The following is a 22260-nucleotide window of genomic DNA, read 5'->3' on the forward strand; positions in this document are numbered from 1 at the left end:
ACTTGCCAAGACCCTCAAAAGCCACTTCATCTTTCATGTTGAACAGCGTTGCCACCAGGGTGCGCCGTTCAGTTTAAACTCACAATTTTTGCACTGAAGCATCACGAGGGACTGATGGTGATATTCACCGCTTTTGAGGTGGCCAAGATGAACCTGTGAAAATCAGTACAACAAAATTAAAGCCATGACATTTCCTGTTGCCACTAGGTGGCGCTGTCCGTATTTCCGACAATGGGCACATCAATCTGTTCAGGGCGGGTCTGACATCATGCCTGTAAAGTCTGGTACTGATCAGACTGGATTTCATTGAGTTATACTAATTTGTTTCTTCATGGCGTGACATCAAAGTTCGCCATGCTGCTGGGGTCACACCCTTTTGCGAAAAGTCACAGTTTTCACTGTAACCCAAGACCAACTCCTTAAGGCTTTCCTGGAGAAATTTGAGGCTGCAGATGTCACCCATCACTATACTGTACCCCAAAGTGTAAAACATGACATTTCCTGTTCCCACTAGGTGGCGCTGTCCTTGATGTCAAATATGGCAGTTGAAATATGTTCAGGGGTGGAGCCTTATCATATGTGTGCTCTTTGGTCCAGATCGGATCATGTATGACAGAATGAGAGGCAATAAGATTTTCATGGCGAGTCATCGAAATTCGCCATGGCGCCACGGCCTCATAGTATTGTGAAAACTCAAAAGCTCCGCAATTTAACATGGCACAAGGGTGTAGTTGACACTGTCAAAATTTGAAGTTTATAGGACCAAATCCCAAGGAGGAGTTCGTTAAAGTACAAGGCATGGAAACGGTAAAATCAGACCCAAAATGTCACCTTCAATCCAAAATGGCGGACTTCCTGTTGGGTTTAGGACATTGCCATAATAGACTTTTTTGTTCGACTCTGAACGTTATATAGGTGTACCGACTTTCAAACGTGTAGGTCATACCCATACCGGGGGCTCGCGTTTTTCATTTTTCTAGGTGGCGCTACTGAGCTAATTTTCCCTGGCCATGTCTGGGAACATTAAAATACGTAAATTTTCACCAGACCTGACGCGTGTGCAAAATTTCATGAGTTTTCGAGCATGTTTAGGCCCTCAAACGGCCAATTCATTTGCCGGAATAATAATAATAATAATAATAATAATAATAATAATAATAATAATAATAATAATAAACAGAGCAATTACAATAGGGCCTTCGCACTGTCAGTGCTCGGGCCCTAATAATAATAATAATAATAATAATAATAATAATAATAATAATAATAATAATAATAAGAAACGGAGCAGATACAATAGGGCCTTCGCACTCTCGGTGCTCGGGCCCTAATTAAAGCTGCAAGCAGCGTTATGAGGGCCCTCGCACCCCCGGCACGTCGAGCCACTGCCAACACCTCAAACCGGCACGTCCGATGTGATGTCACATTGATGGATTTCATGCTTTTAATCACCAGCTAACATTTCATCTTATTCAACCAGGATTATAGTCATGCCACTAGGTGGCGCTCTAACCATTATTGACAAATAGCATAACAAACATTTCCAAGCTCGAGTCTCATCACACCTGCGACCTTTGGGAGAGATTGGACATTGTGTTTTTTAGTGACAGCAGATTACTGCTTTTTGCGAGTGATTGAAATTCTACGTGCCGCCATGACCACCCCGTTTCCCTGAACGGAAAAAGCTTCGCAATTTAACATCACAAAGGTCTTTAGATTCTACACACTGAAGAATGCTTCAATATGATGAAATCCCTTGGAGGAGTTCGTCAAAGTATGAGGCCTGAAAAGGGGGGAAAATGTCATCAAAATTACACATTAATTTTAAAATGGCTGACTTCCTGTTGGATTTGGGATATTGCTCCAAGAGACTTTTTTGTACATCTTGATATCTTACACAAGCTTACCAAGTGTCAGACTCATAGATGAAACACAGAGCAGGGGCTGATGTTTTGAAATATTGTAGGGGGCGCTGTGGAGCCATTTTGCGCTATTCAAGGAAAATGGTTACATAACAACAATGCCTTCATCCATTTGGAGGGGTGGGCCAAATTTCAAGCCTCTATAAACTTTCCAAGCCCCTCAAAAGCCACTTCATCTTTCATGATGAACCGCGTTGCCACCAGGGTGCGCCGTTCAGTTTAAAGTCACAATTTTTGCACTGAAGCATCACGAGGGACTGATGTTGATATTCACCGCTTTTGAGGTGGCCACGATCAACCTGTGAAAATCAGTACAACAAAGTTAAAGCCATGACATTTCCTGTTGCCACTAGGTGGCGCTGTCCGTATTTCCGACAATGGGCATATCAATCTGTTCAGGGCGGGTCTGACATCATGCCTGTAAAGTCTGGTACTGATCAGACTGGATTTCATTGAGTTATACTAATTTGTTTCTTCATGGCGTGACATCAAAGTTCGCCATGCTGCTGGGGTCACACCCTTTCGTGAAAAGTCACAGTTTTCACTGTAACCCAAGACCAACTCCTTAAGGCTTTCCTGGAGAAATTTGAGGCTGCAGATGTCACCCATCACAATACTGTACCCCAAAGTGTAAAACATGACATTTCCTGTTCCCACTAGGTGGCGCTGTCCCTGGTGTCAAATATGGCAGTTGAAATATGTTCAGGGGTGGAGCCTTATCATATGTGTTCACTTTGGTCAAGGTCAGAAAATGTATGACAAAATGAGAGGCAATAAGATTTTCATGGCGAGTCATCGAAATTCGCCATGGCGCCACGGCCTCATAGTATTGTGAAAACTCAAAAGCTCCGCAATTTAACATGGCACAAGGGTGTAGTTGACACTGACCAAATATGAAGGTTATGAAATCAAACCCCAAGGAGGAGTTCGCAAAAGTTCGAGGCATGGAAATGGCAAAATTAGAGCCAAAATGTCACCTTCTCTTCCAAATGGCGGACTTCCTGTTGGGTTTGCGTCAATGGGCCCACAGACTTTTTTGTTCGTCTTGGCATGATACACATGTGTGCCAAATTTCATACATGTAGCTCAAACGATGTGGTCGTAGGGCTGCATTTAACAAGGCATAGGTGGCGCTCTAGAGCCATTTCCCAGTGCTCATATGTAAAACCATTAAAATACAAAATTTTTCACCAGACCTGGCATGTGTGCAAAATTTCATGAGTTTTTGAGCATGTTTAGGCCCTCAAAAAGGCCCTTGTTTTGCCTGAATAATAATAATAATAATAATTAAAGCTGCAAGCAGCGTTATGAGGGCCCTCGCACCCCATCGCGTCGAGCCACGCCCAACACCTAAAACCAGCACCTCCGATCTGATGTCATATTGATGGAATTCATGCATTTAACCACCAGCTAACATTTCATCTCATTCAATCATCATTATAGTCGTCCCACTAGGTGGCGCTCTAACCATTACTGACAAATGGCATAACAAACATTTCCAAGCTCGAGTCTCATCACGCCTGCGACCTTTGGGAGAATTTGCACATTTAGATTTTGAGTGACAGCAGATTACTGCTTTTTGGCGAGTGATTGAAACTCCACGTGCCACCATGACAACCCCGTTTCCCTGAACGTAAAAAGCTTCGCAATTTAACATGACAAAGGTCTTTAGATTCCACACACTGGAGATTGGTTCAATATGATGAAATCCCTTGGAGGAGTACGTCAAAGAACGGTGCCTAAAAAGAGGGGAAAATGTTGCCAAAATTGCACATTAATTTTAAAATGGCTGACTTCCTGTTGGATTTGGGATATTGCTCCAAGAGACTTTTTTGTACATCTTGATATCTCCTATAAGCCTACCAGGTTTCAGAGTCATACATAAAACACAGAGCTGGGGCTGTGGTTTTGAAATTTTGTAGGGGGCGCTGTGGAGCCATTTTGGGATATTCAATGAAAATGATCACATGACAACAAAGCCTTCATCACATTGGAGGTGTGTGCCAAATTTCAAGCCTCTATAAACTTGCCAAGACCCTCAAAAGCCAATTCATCTTTCATGGTGAACAGCGTTGCCACCAGGGTGCGCCGTTCAGTTTAAAGTCACAATTTTTGCACTGAAACATCACGAGGGACTGATGTTGATATTCACCGCTTTTGAGGTGGCCACGATGAACCTGTGAAAATCAGTACAACAAAGTGTAAGACATGACATTTCCTGTTCCCACTAGGTGGCGCTCTTCATATTCCTGACAATGGGCACATCAATCTGTTCAGGGCGGGTCTGACATCACGCCTGTAAAGTCTGGTACTGATCAGACTGGATTTCATTGAGTTATACTAATTTGTTTCTTCATGGCGTGACATCAAAGTTCGCCATGCTGCTGGGGTCACACCCTTTCGCGAAAACTCACAGTTTTCACTGTAACCCAAGACCAACTCCTTAAGGCTTTCCTGGAGAAATTTGAGGCTGCAGATGTCACCCATCACTATACTGTACCCCAAAGTGTAAAACATGACATTTCCTGTTCCCACTAGGTGGCGCTGTCCTTGAGGTCAAATATGGCAGTTGAAATATGTTCAGGGGTGGAGCCTTATCATATGTGTTCACTTTGGTCAAGGTCAGAAAATGTATGACAAAATGAGAGGCAATAAGATTTTCATGGCGAGTCATCGAAATTCGCCATGGCGCCACGGCCTCATAGTATTGTGAAAACTCAAAAGCTCCGCAATTTAACATGGCACAAGGGTGTAGTTGACACTGTCCAAATTTGAAGGTTATGAAATGAAACCCCAAGGAGGAGTTCGTTAAAGTTCGAGGCATGGAAATGGCAAAATTAGAGCCAAAATGTCACCTTCTCTTCCAAATGGCGGACTTCCTGTTGGGTTTGCGTCAATGGGCCCACAGACTTTTTTGTTCGTCTTGGCATGATACACATGTGTGCCAAATTTCATACATGTAGCTCAAACGATGTGGTCGTAGGGCTGCATTTAACAAGGCATAGGTGGCGCTGTAGAGCCATTTCCCAGTGCTCATATGTAAAACCATTAAAATACAAAATTTTTCACCAGACCTGGCATGTGTGCAAAATTTCATGAGTTTTTGAGCATGTTTAGGCCCTCAAAAAGGCCCTTGTTTGGGGTGAATAATAATAATAATAATAATAATAAGAAACGGAGCAGATACAATAGGGCCTTCGCACTCTCGGTGCTCGGGCCCTAATTAAAGCTACAAGCAGCGTTATGAGGGCCCTCGCACCCCCGGCACGTCGAGCCACTGCCAACACCTCAAACCGGCACGTCCGATGTGATGTCACATTGATGGATTTCATGCATTTAATCACCAGCTAACATTTCATCTTATTCAACCAGGATTATAGTCATGCCACTAGGTGGCGCTCTAACCATTATTGACAAATAGCATAACAAACATTTCCAAGCTCGAGTCTCATCACACCTGCGACCTTTGGGAGAGATTGGACATTGTGTTTTTTAGTGACAGCAGATTACTGCTTTTTGCGAGTGATTGAAACTCTACGTGCCGCCATGACCACCCCGTTTCCCTGAACTGAAAAAGCTTCGCAATTTAACATCACAAAGGTCTTTAGATTCTACACCCTGAAGAATGCTTCAATATGATGAAATCCCTTGGAGGAGTTCGTCAAAGTATGAGGCCTGAAAAGGGGGGAAAATGTCATCAAAATTACACATTAATTTTAAAATGGCTGACTTCCTGTTGGATTTGGGATATTGCTCCAAGAGACTTTTTTGTACATCTTGATATCTTACACAAGCTTACCAAGTGTCAGACTCATAGATGAAACACAGAGCAGGGGCTGATGTTTTGAAATATTGTAGGGGGCGCTGTGGAGCCATTTCGCGCAATTCAATGAAAATGATCACATGCCAACAAAGCGTTCATCCATTTGGAGGTGTGTGCCAAATTTCAAGCCTCTATAAACTTTCCAAGCCCCTCAAAAGCCACTTCATCTTTCATGGTGAACCGCGTTACCACCAGGGTGCGCCGTTCAGTTTAAAGTCACAATTTTTGCACTGAAGCATCACGAGGGACTGATGTTGATATTCACCGCTTTTGAGGTGGCCACGATGAACCTGTGAAAATCAGTACAACAAAATTAAAGCCATGACATTTCCTGTTGCCACTAGGTGGCGCTGTCCGTATTTCCGACAATGGGCACATCAATCTGTTCAGGGCGGGTCTGACATCATGCCTGTAAAGTCTGGTACTGATCAGACTGGATTTCATTGAGTTATACTAATTTGTTTCTTCATGGCGTGACATCAAAGTTCGCCATGCTGCTGGGGTCACACCCTTTCGTGAAAAGTCACAGTTTTCACTGTAACCCAAGACCAACTCCTTAAGGCTTTCCTGGAGAAATTTGAGGCTGCAGATGTCACCCAGCACTATACTGTACCCCAAAGTGTAAAACATGACATTTCCTGTTCCCACTAGGTGGCGCTGTCCCTGGTGTCAAATATGGCAGTTGAAATATGTTCAGGGGTGGAGCCTTATCATATGTGTGCTGTTTGGTCCAGATCGGAACATGTATGACAGAATGAGAGGTAATAAGATTTTCATGGCGAGTCATCGAAATTCGCCATGGCGCCACGGCCTCATAGTATTGTGAAAACTCAAAAGCTCCGCAATTTAACATGGCACAAGGGTGTAGTTGACACTGTCCAAATTTGAAGTTTATAGGACCAAATCCCAAGGAGGAGTTCGTTAAAGTACGAGGCATGGAAATGGCAAAATTAGAGCCAAAATGTCACCTTCAATCCAAAATGGCGGACTTCCTGTTGGGTTTAGGACATTGCCATAATAGACTTTTTTTTTCGACTCTGAACGTTATATAAGTGTACCGACTTTCCAACATGTAGGCCATACGCATACCGGGGGCTCGCCTTTTTCATTTTTCTAGGTGGCGCTACTGAGCTAATTTTCCCTGGCCATGTCTGCGAACATTAAAATACGTAAATTTTCACCAGACCTGACGCGTGTGCAAAATTTCATGAGTTTTCGAGCATGTTTAGGCCCTCAAAAGGCCAATTCATTTGCCGGAATAATAATAATAATAATAATAATAATAATAATAATAATAATAATAATAATAATAATAAACAGAGCAATTACAATAGGGCCTTCGCACTGTCAGTGCTCGGGCCCTAATAATAATAATAATAATAATAATTAAAGCTGCAAGCAGCGTTATGAGGGCCCTCGCACCCCCGGCGCGTCGAGCCACGCCGAAAACGTAAAACCAGCATCTCCGATCTGATGTCACATTGATGGAATTCATGCATTTAACCACCAGCTAACATTTCAACTCATTCATTCATGATTAGTTAGTCGTTCCACCAGGTGGCGCTCTAACCATTATGTGCGATCGTGGCTCAAGAGTTAGGAGTTCGCCTTGTAATCGGAAGGTTGCCGGTTCGAGCCCCGGCTCGGACAGTCTCGGTCGTTGTGTCCTTGGGCAAGACACTTCACCCGTTGCCTACTGGTGGTGGTCAGAGGGCCCGGTGGCGCCAGTGTCCGGCAGCCTCGCCTCTGTCAGTGCGCCCCAGGGTGGCTGTGGCTACAATGTAGCTTGCCATCACCAGTGTGTGAATGTGTGTGTGAATGCGTGGATGACTGGATATGTAAAGCGCTTTGGGGTCCTTAGGGACTAGTAAAAGCGCAATATAAATACAGGCCATTTACCATTTACCATTTACAAATGGCATAACAAACATTTCCGAGCTCGAGTCTCATCACTCCTATGAGCTTTGGGAGAGATTGGACATTGTGACTTTGAGTGACAGCAGATTACTGCTTTTTGGCGAGTGATTGAAACGCCACGTGCCGCCATGACCACCCCGTTTCCCTGAACGTAAAAAGCTTCGCAATTTAACATCACAAAGGTCTTTAGATTCCACACACAGAAGATTGGTTCAATATGATGAAATCCCTTGGAGGAGTACGTCAAAGCACGGTGCCTGAAAAGAGGGGAAAATGTTGCCAAAATTGTACATTAATTTTAAAATGGCTGACTTCCTGTTGGATTTGGGATATTGCTCCAAGAGACTTTTTTGTACATCTTGATATCTCCTATAAGCTTACCAGGTTTAAGACTCATACATAAAACACAGAGCTGGGGCTGATGTTTTGAAATTTTGTAGGGGGCGCTGTGGAGCCATTTTGCGCTATTCAATGAAAATGATCACATAACAACAAAGCCTTCATACATTTGGAGGTGTGTGCCAACTTTCAAGCCTCTATAAACTTTCCAAGCCCCTCAAAAGCCACTTCATCTTTCATGGTGGACCGCGTTGCCACCAGGGTGCGCCGTTCAGTTTAAAGTCACAATTTTTGCACTGAAGCATCACGAGGGACTGATGGTGATATTCACCGCTTTTGAGGTGGCCACGATGAACCTGTAAAAATCAGTACAACAAAATTAAAGCCATGACATTTCCTGTTGCCAGTAGGTGGCGCTGTGCGTATTTCCCACAATGGGCACATCAATCTGTTCAGGGCGGGTCTGACATCATGCCTGTAAAGTCTGGTACTGATCAGACTGGATTTCATTGAGTTATACTAATTTGTTTCTTCATGGCGTGACATCAAATTTCGCCATGCCGCTGGGGTCACACCCTTTCGCGAAAAGTCACAGTTTTCACTGTAACCCAAGACCAACTCCTTAAGGCTTTCCTGGAGAAATTTGAGGCTGCAGATGTCACCCATCACAATACTGTACCCCAAAGTGTAAAACATGACATTTCCTGTTCCCACTAGGTGGCGCTGTCCCTGGTGTCAAATATGGCAGTTGAAATATGTTCAGGGGTGGAGCCTTATCATATGTGTTCACTTTGGTCAAGGTCAGAAAATGTATGACAAAATGAGAGGCAATAAGATTTTCATGGCGAGTCATCGAAATTCGCCGTGGCGCCACGGCCTCATGGTATTGTGAAAACTCAAAAGCTCCGCAATTTAACATGGCCCAGGTGTGTAGTTGACACTGACCAAAGATGAAGCTTATACGACCAAATCCCAAGGAGGAGTTCGAAAAAGTTCGAGGCATGGAAACGGCAAAATTAGAGCCAAAATGTCACCTTCACGTCCAAATGGCGGACTTCCTGTTGGGTTTGCGTCAATGGGCCCCCAGACTTTTTTGTTCGTCTTGGCATGATACACATGTGTGCCAAATTTCATACATGTAGCCCAAACGATGTGGTCGTAGAGCTGCATTTTACAAGGCATAGGTGGCGCTGTAGAGCCATTTCCCAGTGCTCATATGTAAAACCATTAAAATACAAAATTTTTCACCAGACCTGGCATGTGTGCAAAATTTCATGAGTTTTTGAGCATGTTTAGGCCCTCAAAAAGGCCCTTGTTTGGGGTGAATAATAATAATAATAATAATTAAAGCTGCAAGCAGCGTTATGAGGGCCCTCGCACCCCGGCGTGTCGAGCCACGCCCAACACCTAAAACCAGCACGTCCGATGTGATGTCACATTGATGGAATTCATGCATTTAACCACCAGCTAACATTTCAAGTCATTCATTCATGATTAGCTAGTCGTTCCACTAGGTGGCACTCTAACCATTATGTACAAATGGCATAACAAACATTTCCAAACTCGAGTCTCATTATGCCTGCGACCTTTGGGTGAGATTGGACATTGTGTTTTTGAGTAACAGCAGATTACTGCGTTTTGGTGAGTGATTGAGAGTCTACGTGCCGCCATAACCACCCCGTTTCCCTGAACGTAAAAAGCTTCGCAATTTAACAACATAAAGGTCTTTGGATTCCACACACTGAAGAATAGTGCAATCTGATGAAATCCCTTGGAGGAGTTCGTCAAAGAACGATGCCTGAAAAGAGGGGAAAATGTTGCCAAAATTGCACATTAATTTTAAAATGGCTGACTTCCTGTTGGATTTTGGATATTGCTCCAAGAGACTTTTTTGTACATCTTGATATCTCCTATAAGCTTACCAGGTTTCAGACTCATACATAAAACACAGAGCAGGGGCTGTGATTTTGAAATTTTGTAGGGGGCGCTGTGGAGCCATTTTGGGATATTCAATGAAAATGATCACATAACAAAAAAGCGTTAACCACATTGGAGGTGTGCGCCAAATTTCAAGCCTCTATAAACTTTCCAAGCCCCTCAAAAGCCACTTCATCTTTCATGGTGGACCGCGTTGCCACCAGGGTGCGCCGTTCAGTTTAAAGTCACAATTTCTGCACTGAAGCATCATGAGGGACTGATGGTGATAGTCACCGCTTTTGAGGTGGCCACGATGAACCTGTGAAAATCAGTACAACAAAATTAAAGCCATGACATTTCCTGTTGCCACTAGGTGGCGCTGTCCGTATTTCCGACAATGGGCACATCAATCTGTTCAGGGCGGGTCTGACATCATGCCTGTAAAGTCTGGTACTGATCAGACTGGATTTCATTGAGTTATACTAATTTGTTTCTTCATGGCGTGACATCAAAGTTCGCCACGCCACTGGGGTCACACCCTTTGGCGAAAAGTCACAGTTTTCACTGTAACCCAAGACCAACTCCTTAAGGCTTTCCTGGAGAAATTTGAGGCTGCAGATGTCACCCTTCACTATACTGTACCCCAAAGTGTAAAACATGACATTTCCTGTTCCCACTAGGTGGCGCTGTCCTTGATGTCAAATATGGCAGTTGAAATATGTTCAGGGGTGGAGCCTTATCATATGTGTGCTCTTTGGTCCAGATCGGAACATGTATGACAGAATGAGAGGCAATAAGATTTTCATGGCGAGTCATCGAAATTCGCCATGGCGCCACGGCCTCATAGTATTGTGAAAACTCAAAAGCTCCGCAATTTAACATGGCACAAGGGTGTAGTTGACACTGTCCAAATTTGAAGCTTATACGACCAAATCCCAAGGAGGAGTTCGTTAAAGTACAAGGCATGGAAACGGTAAAATCAGAGCCAAAATGTCACCTTCAATCCAAAATGGCGGACTTCCTGTTGGGTTTAGGACATTGCCATAATAGACTTTTTTGTTCGACTCTGAACGTTATATAGGTGTACCGACTTTCAAACATGTAGGTCATACCCATACCGGGGGCTCGCGTTTTTCATTTTTCTAGGTGGCGCTACTGAGCTAATTTTCCCTGGCCATGTCTGAGAACATTAAAATACGTAAATTTTCACCAGACCTGACGCGTGTGCAAAATTTCATGAGTTTTCGAGCATGTTTAGGCCCTCAAAAGGCCGATTCATTTGCCGGAATAATAATAATAATAATAATAATAATTAAAGCTGCAAGCAGCGTTATGAGGGCCCGAGCACCCCCGGCGCGTCGAGCCACGCCCAACACCTAAAACCAGCACGTCCGATCGATGTCACATTGATGGAATTCATGCATTTAACCACCAGCTAACATTTCATCTCATTCATTCATGATTAGCTAGTCGTTCCACTAGGTGGCACTCTAACCATTATGTACAAATGGCATAACAAACATTTCCGAACTCGAGTCTCATTATGCCTGTGACCTTTGGGTGAGATTGGACATTGTGTTTTTGAGTAACAGCAGATTACTGCGTTTTGGAGAGTGATTGAGAGTCTACGTGCCGCCATAACCACCCCGTTTCCCTGAACGTAAAAAGCTTCGCAATTTAACAACACAAAGGTCTTTGGATTCCACACACTGAAGAATAGTGCAATCTGATGAAATCCCTTGGAGGAGTACGTCAAAGAACGATGCCTGAAAAGAGGGGAAAATGTTGCCAAAATTGCACATTAATTTTAAAATGGCTGACTTCCTGTTGGATTTGGGATATTGCTCCAAGAGACTTTTTTGTACATCTTGATATCTCCTATAAGCCTACCAGGTTTCAGATTCATACATAAAACACAGAGCTGGGGCTGTGGTTTTGAAATTTTGTAGGGGGCGCTGTGGAGCCATTTTGGGATATTCAATGAAAATGATCACATGCCAACAAAGCCTTCGTCACATTGGAGGTGTGTGCCAAATTTCAAGCCTCTATAAACTTGCCAAGACCCTCAAAAGCCACTTCATCTTTCATGTTGAACAGCGTTGCCACCAGGGTGCGCCGTTCAGTTTAAAGTCACAATTTTTGCACTGAAGCATCACGAGGGTCTGATGGTGATATTCACCGCTTTTGAGGTGGCCAAGATGAACCTGTGAAAATCAGTACAACAAAATTAAAGCCATGACATTTCCTGTTGCCACTAGGTGGCGCTGTCCGTATTCCCAACAATGGGCACATCAATCTGTTCAGGGCGGGTCTGACATCATGCCTGTAAAGTCTGGTACTGATCAGACTGGATTTCATTGAGTTATACTAATTTGTTTCTTCATGGCGTGACATCAAAGTTCGCCATGCTGCTGGGGTCACACCCTTTCGCGAAAACTCACAGTTTTCACTGTAACCCAAGACCAACTCCTCAAGGCTTTCCTGGAGAAATTTGAGGCTGCAGATGTCACCCATCACTATACTGTACCCCAAAGTGTAAAACATGACATTTCCTGTTCCCACTAGGTGGCGCTGTCCTTGATGTCAAATATGGCAGTTGAAATATGTTCAGGGGTGGAGCCTTATCATATGTCTGCTCTTTGGTCCAGATCGGAACATGTATGACAGAATGAGAGGCAATAAGATTTTCATGGCGAGTCATCGAAATTCACCATGGCGCCACGGCCTCATAGTATTGTGAAAACTCAAAAGCTCCGCAATTTAACATGGCACAAGGGTGTAGTTGACACTGTCCAAATTTGAAGTTTATAGGACCAAATCCCAAGGAGGAGTTCGTTAAAGTACAAGGCATGGAAACGGTAAAATCAGACCCAAAATGTCACCTTCAATCCAAAATGGCGGACTTCCTGTTGGGTTTAGGACATTGCCATAATAGACTTTTTTGTTCGACTCTGAACGTTATATAGGTGTACCGACTTTCAAACGTGTAGGTCATACCCATACCGGGGGCTCGCGTTTTTCATTTTTCTAGGTGGCGCTACTGAGCTAATTTTCCCTGGCCATGTCTGGGAACATTAAAATACGTAAATTTTCACCAGACCTGACGCGTGTGCAAAATTTCATGAGTTTTCGAGCATGTTTAGGCCCTCAAACGGCCAATTCATTTGCCGGAATAATAATAATAATAATAATAATAATAATAATAATAATAAACAGAGCAATTACAATAGGGCCTTCGCACTGTCAGTGCTCGGGCCCTAATAATAATAATAATAATAATAATAATAATAAACAGAGCAATTACAATAGGGCCTTCGCACTGTCAGTGCTCGGGCCCTAATAAGAAACGGAGCAGATACAATAGGGCCTTCGCACTCTCGGTGCTCGGGCCCTAATAATAATAAACAGAGCAATTACAATAGGGCCTTCGCACTGTCAGTGCTCGGGCCCTAATAATAAGAAACGGAGCAGATACAATAGGGCCTTCGCACTCTCAGTGCTCGGGCCCTAATAATAATAATAATAAGAAACGGAGCAGATACAATAGGGCCTTCGCACTCTCGGTGCTCGGGCCCTAATAATAATAATAATAATAATAATAAGAAACGGAGCAGATACAATAGGGCCTTCGCACTCTCGGTGCTCGGGCCCTAATAATAATAATAATTAAAGCTGCAAGCAGCGTTATGAGGGCCCTCGCACCCCCGGCACGTCGAGCCACTGCCAACACCTCAAACCGGCACGTCCGATGTGATGTCACATTGATGGATTTCATGCTTTTAATCACCAGCTAACATTTCATCTTATTCAACCAGGATTATAGTCATGCCACTAGGTGGCGCTCTAACCATTATTGACAAATAGCATAACAAACATTTCCAAGCTCGAGTCTCATCACACCTGCGACCTTTGGGAGAGATTGGACATTGTGTTTTTTAGTGACAGCAGATTACTGCTTTTTGCGAGTGAATGAAACTCTACGTGCCGCCATGACCACCCCGTTTCCCTGAACGGAAAAAGCTTCGCAATTTAACATCACAAAGGTCTTTAGATTCTACACACTGAAGAATGCTTCAATATGATGAAATCCCTTGGAGGAGTTCGTCAAAGTATGAGGCCTGAAAAGGGGGGAAAATGTCATCAAAATTACACATTAATTTTAAAATGGCTGACTTCCTGTTGGATTTGGGATATTGCTCCAAGAGACTTTTTTGTACATCTTGATATCTTACACAAGCTTACCAAGTGTCAGACTCATAGATGAAACACAGAGCAGGGGCTGATGTTTTGAAATATTGTAGGGGGCGCTGTGGAGCCATTTTGCCCTATTCAAGGAAAATGGTTACATAACAACAATGCCTTCATCCATTTGGAGGTGTGCGCCAAATTTCAAGCCTCTATAAACTTTCCAAGCCCCTCAAAAGCCACTTCATCTTTCATGATGAACCGCATTGCCACCAGGGTGCGCCGTTCAGTTTAAAGTCACAATTTTTGCACTGAAGCATCACGAGGGACTGATGGTGATATTCACCGCTTTTGAGGTGGCCACGATGAACCTGTGAAAATCAGTACAACAAAGTTAAAGCCATGACATTTCCTGTTGCCACTAGGTGGCGCTGTCCGTATTTCCGACAATGGGCACATCAATCTGTTCAGGGCGGGTCTGACATCATGCCTGTAAAGTCTGGTACTGATCAGACTGGATTTCATTGAGTTATACTAATTTGTTTCTTCATGGCGTGACATCAAAGTTCGCCATGCTGCTGGGGTCACACCCTTTCGTGAAAAGTCACAGTTTTCACTGTAACCCAAGACCAACTCCTTAAGGCTTTCCTGGAGAAATTTGAGGCTGCAGATGTCACCCATCACAATACTGTACCCCAAAGTGTAAAACATGACATTTCCTGTTCCCACTAGGTGGCGCTGTCCTTGATGTCAAATATGGCAGTTGAAATATGTTCAGGGGTGGAGCCTTATCATATGTGTGCTCTTTGGTCCAGATCGGAACATGTATGACAGAATGAGAGGCAATAAGATTTTCATGGCGAGTCATCAAAATTCGCCATGGCGCCACGGCCTCATAGTATTGTGAAAACTCAAAAGCTCCGCAATTTAACATGGCACAAGGGTGTAGTTGACACTGTCCAAATTTGAAGTTTATAGGACCAAATCCCAAGGAGGAGTTCGTTAAAGTACAAGGCATGGAAACGGTAAAATCAGACCCAAAATGTCACCTTCAATCCAAAATGGCGGACCTCCTGTTGGGTTTAGGACATTGCCATAATAGACTTTTTTGTTCGACTCTGAACGTTATATAGGTGTACCAACTTTCAAACATGTAGGTCATACCCATACCGGGGGCTCGCGTTTTTCATTTTTCTAGGTGGCGCTACTGAGCTAATTTTCCCTGGCCATGTCTGAGAACATTAAAATACGTAAATTTTCACCAGACCTGACGCGTGTGCAAAATTTCATGAGTTTTCGAGCATGTTTAGGCCCTCAAACGGCCAATTCATTTGCCGGAATAATAATAATAATAATAATAATTAAAGCTGCAAGCAGCGTTATGAGGGCCCTCGCACCCCCGGCGTGTCGAGCCATGCCCAACACCTGAAACCAGCACGTCCGATCTGATGTCACATTGATGGAATTCATGCATTTAACCACCAACTAACATTTCAACTCATTCATTCATGATTGGTTAGTTGTTCCACTAGGTGGCGCTCTAACCATTATGTACAAATGGCATAACAAACATTTCCGAGCTCGAGTCTCATCACGCCTATGAGCTTTGGGAGAGATTGGACATTGTGTTTTTGAGTGACAGCAGATTACTGCTTTTTGGCGAGTGATTCAAACTCTAAGTGCCGCCATAACCACCCCGTTTCACTGAACGTAAAAAGCTTCGCAATTTAACATCACAAAGGTCTTTAGATTCCACACACTGGAGATTGGTTCAATATGATGAAATCCCTTGGAGGAGTTCGTCAAAGAACGGTGCCTGGAAAGAGGGGAAAATGTTGCCAAAATTACACATTAATTTTAAAATGGCTGACTTCCTGTTGGATTTGGGATATTGCACCAAGAGACTTTTTTGTACATCTTGATATCTCCTATAAGCTTACCAGGTTTCAGAATCATACATAGAACACAGAGCAGGGGCTGTGGTTTTGAAATTTTGTAGGGGGCGCTGTGGAGCAATTTCGCGCTATTCAATGAAAATGATCACATGCCAACAAAGCCTTCATCCATTTGGAGGTGTGTGCCAAATTTCAAGCCTCTATAAACTTGCCAAGACCCTCAAAAGCCACTTCATCTTTCATGTTGAACAGCGTTGCCACCAGGGTGCGCCGTTCAGTTTAAACTCACAATTTTTGCACTGAAGCATCACGAGGGACTGATGGTGATATTCACCGCTTTTGAGGTGGCCAAGATGAACCTGTGAAAATCAGTACAACAAAATTAAAGCCATGACATTTCCTGTTGCCACTAGGTGGCGCTGTCCGTATTTCCGACAATGGGCACATCAATCTGTTCAGGGCGGGTCTGACATCATGCCTGTAAAGTCTGGTACTGATCAGACTGGATTTCATTGAGTTATACTAATTTGTTTCTTCATGGCGTGACATCAAAGTTCGCCACGCCGCTGGGGTCACACCCTTTTGCGAAAAGTCACAGTTTTCACTGTAACCCAAGACCAACTCCTTAAGGCTTTCCTGGAGAAATATGAGGCTGCAGATGTCACCCATCACTATACTGTACCCCAAAGTGTAAAACATGACATTTCCTGTTCCCACTAGGTGGCGCTGTCCTTGATGTCAAATATGGCAGTTGAAATATGTTCAGGGGTGGAGCCTTATCATATGTGTGCTCTTTGGTCCAGATCGGAACATGTATGACAGAATGAGAGGCAATAAGATTTTCATGGCGAGTCATCGAAATTCGCCATGGCGCCACGGCCTCATAGTATTGTGAAAACTCAAAAGCTCCGCAATTTAACATGGTACAAGGGTGTAGTTGACACTGTCCAAATTTGAAGGTTATGAAATGAAACCCCAAGGAGGAGTTCGCAAAAGTTCGAGGCATGGAAATGGCAAAATTAGAGCCAAAATGTCACCTTCTCTTCCAAATGGCGGACTTCCTGTTGGGTTTGCGTCAATGGGCCCACTGACTTTTTTGTTCGTCTTGGCATGATACACATGTGTGCCAAATTTCATACATGTAGCTGAAACGATGTGGTCGTAGGGCTGCATTTAACAAGGCATAGGTGGCGCTGTAGAGCCATTTCCCAGTGCTCATATGTAAAACCATTAAAATACAAAATTTTTCACCAGACCTGGCATGTGTGCAAAATTTCATGAGTTTTTGAGCATGTTTAGGCCCTCAAAAAGGCCCTTGTTTGGGGTGAATAATAATAATAATAATAATAATAATAATAATTAAAGCTGCAAGCAGCGTTATGAGGGCCCTCGCACCCCCGGCGCGTCGAGCCACGCCCAACACCTAAAACCAGCACGTCCGATCTGATGTCACATTGATGGAATTCATGCATTTAACCACCAGCTAACATTTCAACTCATTCATTCATGATTAGTTAGTCGTTCCACTAGGTGGCGCTCTAACCGTTATGTACAAATGGCATAACAAACACTTCCGAGCTCGAGTCTCATCACACCTGAGACCTTTGGGAGAGATTGGATATTGTGTTTTTGAGTGACAGCAGATTACTGCTTTTTGGCGAGTGATTCAAACTCTAAGTGCCGCCATAACCACCCTGTTTCCCTGGACTTAAAAAGCTTCGCAATTTAACATCACAAAGGTCTTTAGATTCCACACACTGGAGATTGGTTCAATATGATGAAATCCCTTGGAGGAGTTCGTCAAAGAACAATGCCTGGAAAGCGGGGAAAATGTCGCCAAAATTGCACATTAATTTTGAAATGGCTGACTTCCTGTTGGATTTGGGATATTGCTCCAAGAGACTTTTTTGTACATCTTGATATCTCCTATAAGCTTACCAGGTTTCAGACTCATACATAAAACACAGAGCTGGGGCTGATGTTTTGAAATTTTGTAGGGGGCGCTGTGGAGCCATTTCGCGCTATTCAATGAAAATGATCACATAACAACAAAGCCTTATGCACATTGGAGGTGTGCGCCAAATTTCAAGACTTTTTAAACTTTCCAAGCCCCTTAAAAGCCACTTCATTTTTCATGGTGAACAGCGTTGCCACCAGGGTGCGCCGTTCAGTTTAAACTCACAATTTTTGCACTGAAGCATCACGAGGGACTGATGGTGATATTCACCGCTTTTGAGGTGGCCAAGATGAACCTGTGAAAATCAGTACAACAAAATTAAAGCCATGACATTTCCTGTTGCCACTAGGTGGCGCTGTCCGTATTTCCGACAATGGGCACATCAATCTGTTCAGGGCGGGTGTGACATCATGCCTGTAAAGTCTGGTACTGATCAGACTGGATTTCATTGAGTTATACTAATTTGTTTCTTCATGGCGTGACATCAAAGTTCGCCATGCTGCTGGGGTCACACCCTTTTGCAAAAAGTCACAGTTTTCACTGTAACCCAAGACCAACTCCTTAAGGCTTTCCTGGAGAAATTTGAGGCTGCAGATGTCACCCATCACTATACTGTACCCCAAAGTGTAAAACATGACATTTCCTGTTTCCACTAGGTGGCGCTGTCCTTGATGTCAAATATGGCAGTTGAAATATGTTCAGGGGTGGAGCCTTATCATATGTGTGCTCTTTGGTCCAGATCGGAACATGTATGACAAAATGAGAGGCAATAAGATTTTCATGGCGAGTCATCGAAATTCGCCATGGCGCCACGGCCTCATAGTATTGTGAAAACTCAAAAGCTCCGCAATTTAACATGGCACAAGGGTGTAGTTGACACTGTCCAAATTTGAAGGTTATGAAATGAAACCCCAAGGAGGAGTTCGCAAAAGTTCGAGGCATGGAAATGGCAAAATTAGAGCCAAAATGTCACCTTCTCTTCCAAATGGCGGACTTCCTGTTGGGTTTGCGTCAATGGGCCCACAGACTTTTTTGTTCGTCTTGGCATGATACACATGTGTGCCAAATTTCATACATGTAGCTCAAACCATGTGGTCGTAGGGCTGCATTTAACAAGGCATAGGTGGCGCTGTAGAGCCATTTCCCAGTGCTCATATGTAAAACCATTAAAATACAAAATTTTTCACCAGACCTGGCATGTGTACAAAATTTCATGAGTTTTTGAGCATGTTTAGGCCCTCAAAAAGGCCCTTGTTTGGGGTGAATAATAATAATAATAATAATAATAATAATAATAATAATAATAATAATAATAATAATAATAATAATAATAATAATAAGAAACGGAGCAGATACAATAGGGCCTTCGCACTCTCGGTGCTCGGGCCCTAATTAAAGCTGCAAGCAGCGTTATGAGGGCCCTCGCACCCCATCGCGTCGAGCTACGCCCAACACCTACAACCAGCACGTCCGATCTGATGTCACATTGATGAAATTCATGCATTCAACCACCAGCTAACATTTCATCTCATTCAATCATGATTATAGTCGTCCCACTAGGTGGCGCTCTAACCATTACTGACAAATGGCATAACAAACATTTCCCAGCTCGAGTCTCATCACGCCTGCGACCTTTGGGACATATTGGACATTTTGATTTTGAGTGACCACAGATTACTGCTTTTTGGCGAGTGACTGAAACTCCACGTGCCGCCATGACCACCCGTTTCCCTGAACGTAAAAACGTTCGCAATTTAACATCACAAAGGTCTTTAGATTCCACACACTGGAGATTGGTTCAATATAATGAAATCCCTTGGAGGAGTTCGTCAAAGAACGGTGCCTGGAAAGAGGGGAAGATGTTGCCAAAATTGCACATTCATTTTAAAATGGCTGACTTCCTGTTTGATTTGGGATATTGCACCAAGAGACTTTTTTGTACATCTTGATATCTCCTATAAGCTTACCAGGTTTCAGAATCATACATAGAACACAGAGCAGGGGCTGTGGTTTTGAAATTTTGTAGGGGGCGCTGTGGAGCCATTTCGCGCTATTCAATGAAAATGATCACATGCCAACAAAGCCTTCATCCATTTGGAGGTGTGTGCCAAATTTCAAGCCTCTATAAACTTGCCAAGACCCTCAAAAGCCACTTCATCTTTCATGGTGAACAGCGTTGCCACCAGGGTGCGCCGTTCAGTTTAAAGTCACAATTTTTGCACTGAAGCATCACGAGGGACTGATGGTGATATTCACCGCTTTTGAGGTGGCCACGATGAACCTGTGAAAATCAGTACAACAAAATTAAAGCCATGACATTTCCTGTTGCCACTAGGTGGCGCTGTCCATATTCCCGACAATGGGCACATCAATCTGTTCAGGGCGGGTCTGACATCATGCCTGTAAAGTCTGGTACTGATCAGACTGGATTTCATTGAGTTATACTAATTTGTTTCTTCATGGCGTGACATCAAAGTTCGCCATGCTGCTGGGGTCACACCCTTTTGCGAAAAGTCACAGTTTTCACTGTAACCCAAGACCAACTCCTTAAGGCTTTCCTGGAGAAATTTGAGGCTGCAGATGTCACCCATCACTATACTGTACCCCAAAGTGTAAAACATGACATTTCCTGTTCCCACTAGGTGGCGCTGTCCTTGATGTCAAATATGGCAGTTGAAATATGTTCAGGCGTGGAGCCTTATCATATGTGTGCTCTTTGGTCCAGATCGGAACATGTATGACAGAATGAGAGGCAATAAGATTTTCATGGCGAGTCATCAAAATTCGCCATGGCGCCACGGCCTCATAGTATTGTGAAAACTCAAAAGCTCCGCAATTTAACATGGCACAAGGGTGTAGTTGACACTGTCCAAATTTGAAGTTTATAGGACCAAATCCCAAGGAGGAGTTCGTTAAAGTACAAGGCATGGAAACGGTAAAATCAGACCCAAAATGTCACCTTCAATCCAAAATGGCTGACTTCCTGTTGGGTTTAGGACATTGCCATAATAGACTTTTTTGTTCGACTCTGAACGTTATATAGGTGTACCAACTTTCAAACATGTAGGTCATACCCATACCGGGGGCTCGCGTTTTTCATTTTTCTAGGTGGCGCTACTGAGCTAATTTTCCCTGGCCATGTCTGAGAACATTAAAATACGTAAATTTTCACCAGACCTGACGCGTGTGCAAAATTTCATGAGTTTTCGAGCATGTTTAGGCCCTCAAACGGCCAATTCATTTGCCGAAATAATAATAATAATAATAATAATAATAATAATAATAATTAAAGCTGCAAGCAGCGTTATGAGGGCCCTCGCACCCCCGGCGCGTCGAGCCACGCCCAACACCTAAAACCAGCACGTCCGATCGATGTCACATTGATGGAATTCATGCATTTAACCACCAGCTAACATTTCAACTCATTCATTCATGATTAGCTAGTCGTTCCACTAGGTGGCACTCTAACCATTATGTACAAATGGCATAACAAACATTTCCGAACTCGAGTCTCATTATGCCTGCGACCTTTGGGTGAGATTGGACATTGTGTTTTTGAGTAACAGCAGATTACTGCGTTTTGGCGAGTGATTGAGAGTCTACGTGCCGCCATAACCACCCCGTTTCCCTGAACGTAAAAAGCTTCGCAATTTAACAACACAAAGGTCTTTGGATTCCACACACTGAAGAATAGTGCAATCTGATGAAATCCCTTGGAGGAGTTCGGCAAAGAACGATGCCTGAAAAGAGGGGAAAATGTTGCCAAAATTGCACATTAATTTTAAAATGGCTGACTTCCTGTTGGATTTGGGATATTGCTCCAAGAGACTTTTTTGTACATCTTGATATTTTCCATAAGCTTACCAGGTTTCAGACTCATAGATGAAACACAGAGCAGGGGCTGTTGTTTTGAAATTTTGTAGGGGGCGCTGTGGAGCAATTTCACGCTATTCAATGAAAATGATCACATGCCAACAAAGCCTTCATCCATTTGGAGGTGTGTGCTAAATTTCAAGCCTCTATAAACTTGCCAAGACCCTCAAAAGCCACTTCATCTTTCATGTTGAACAGCGTTGCCACCAGGGTGCGCCGTTAAGTTTAAAGTCACAATTTTTGCACTGAAGCATCACGAGGGACTGATGGTGATATTCACCGCTTTTGAGGTGGCCAAGATGAACCTGTGAAAATCAGTACAACAAAATTAAAGCCATGACATTTCCTGTTGCCACTAGGTGGCGCTGTCCGTATTTCCGACAATGGGCACATCAATCTGTTCAGGGCGGGTCTAACATCATGCCTGTAAAG

The sequence above is a fragment of the Astatotilapia calliptera genome, chromosome 4, assembly GCF_964374335.1.
Source record: "Astatotilapia calliptera chromosome 4, fAstCal68.1, whole genome shotgun sequence".
NCBI classification, from domain to species: Eukaryota; Metazoa; Chordata; class Actinopteri; order Cichliformes; family Cichlidae; genus Astatotilapia; species Astatotilapia calliptera.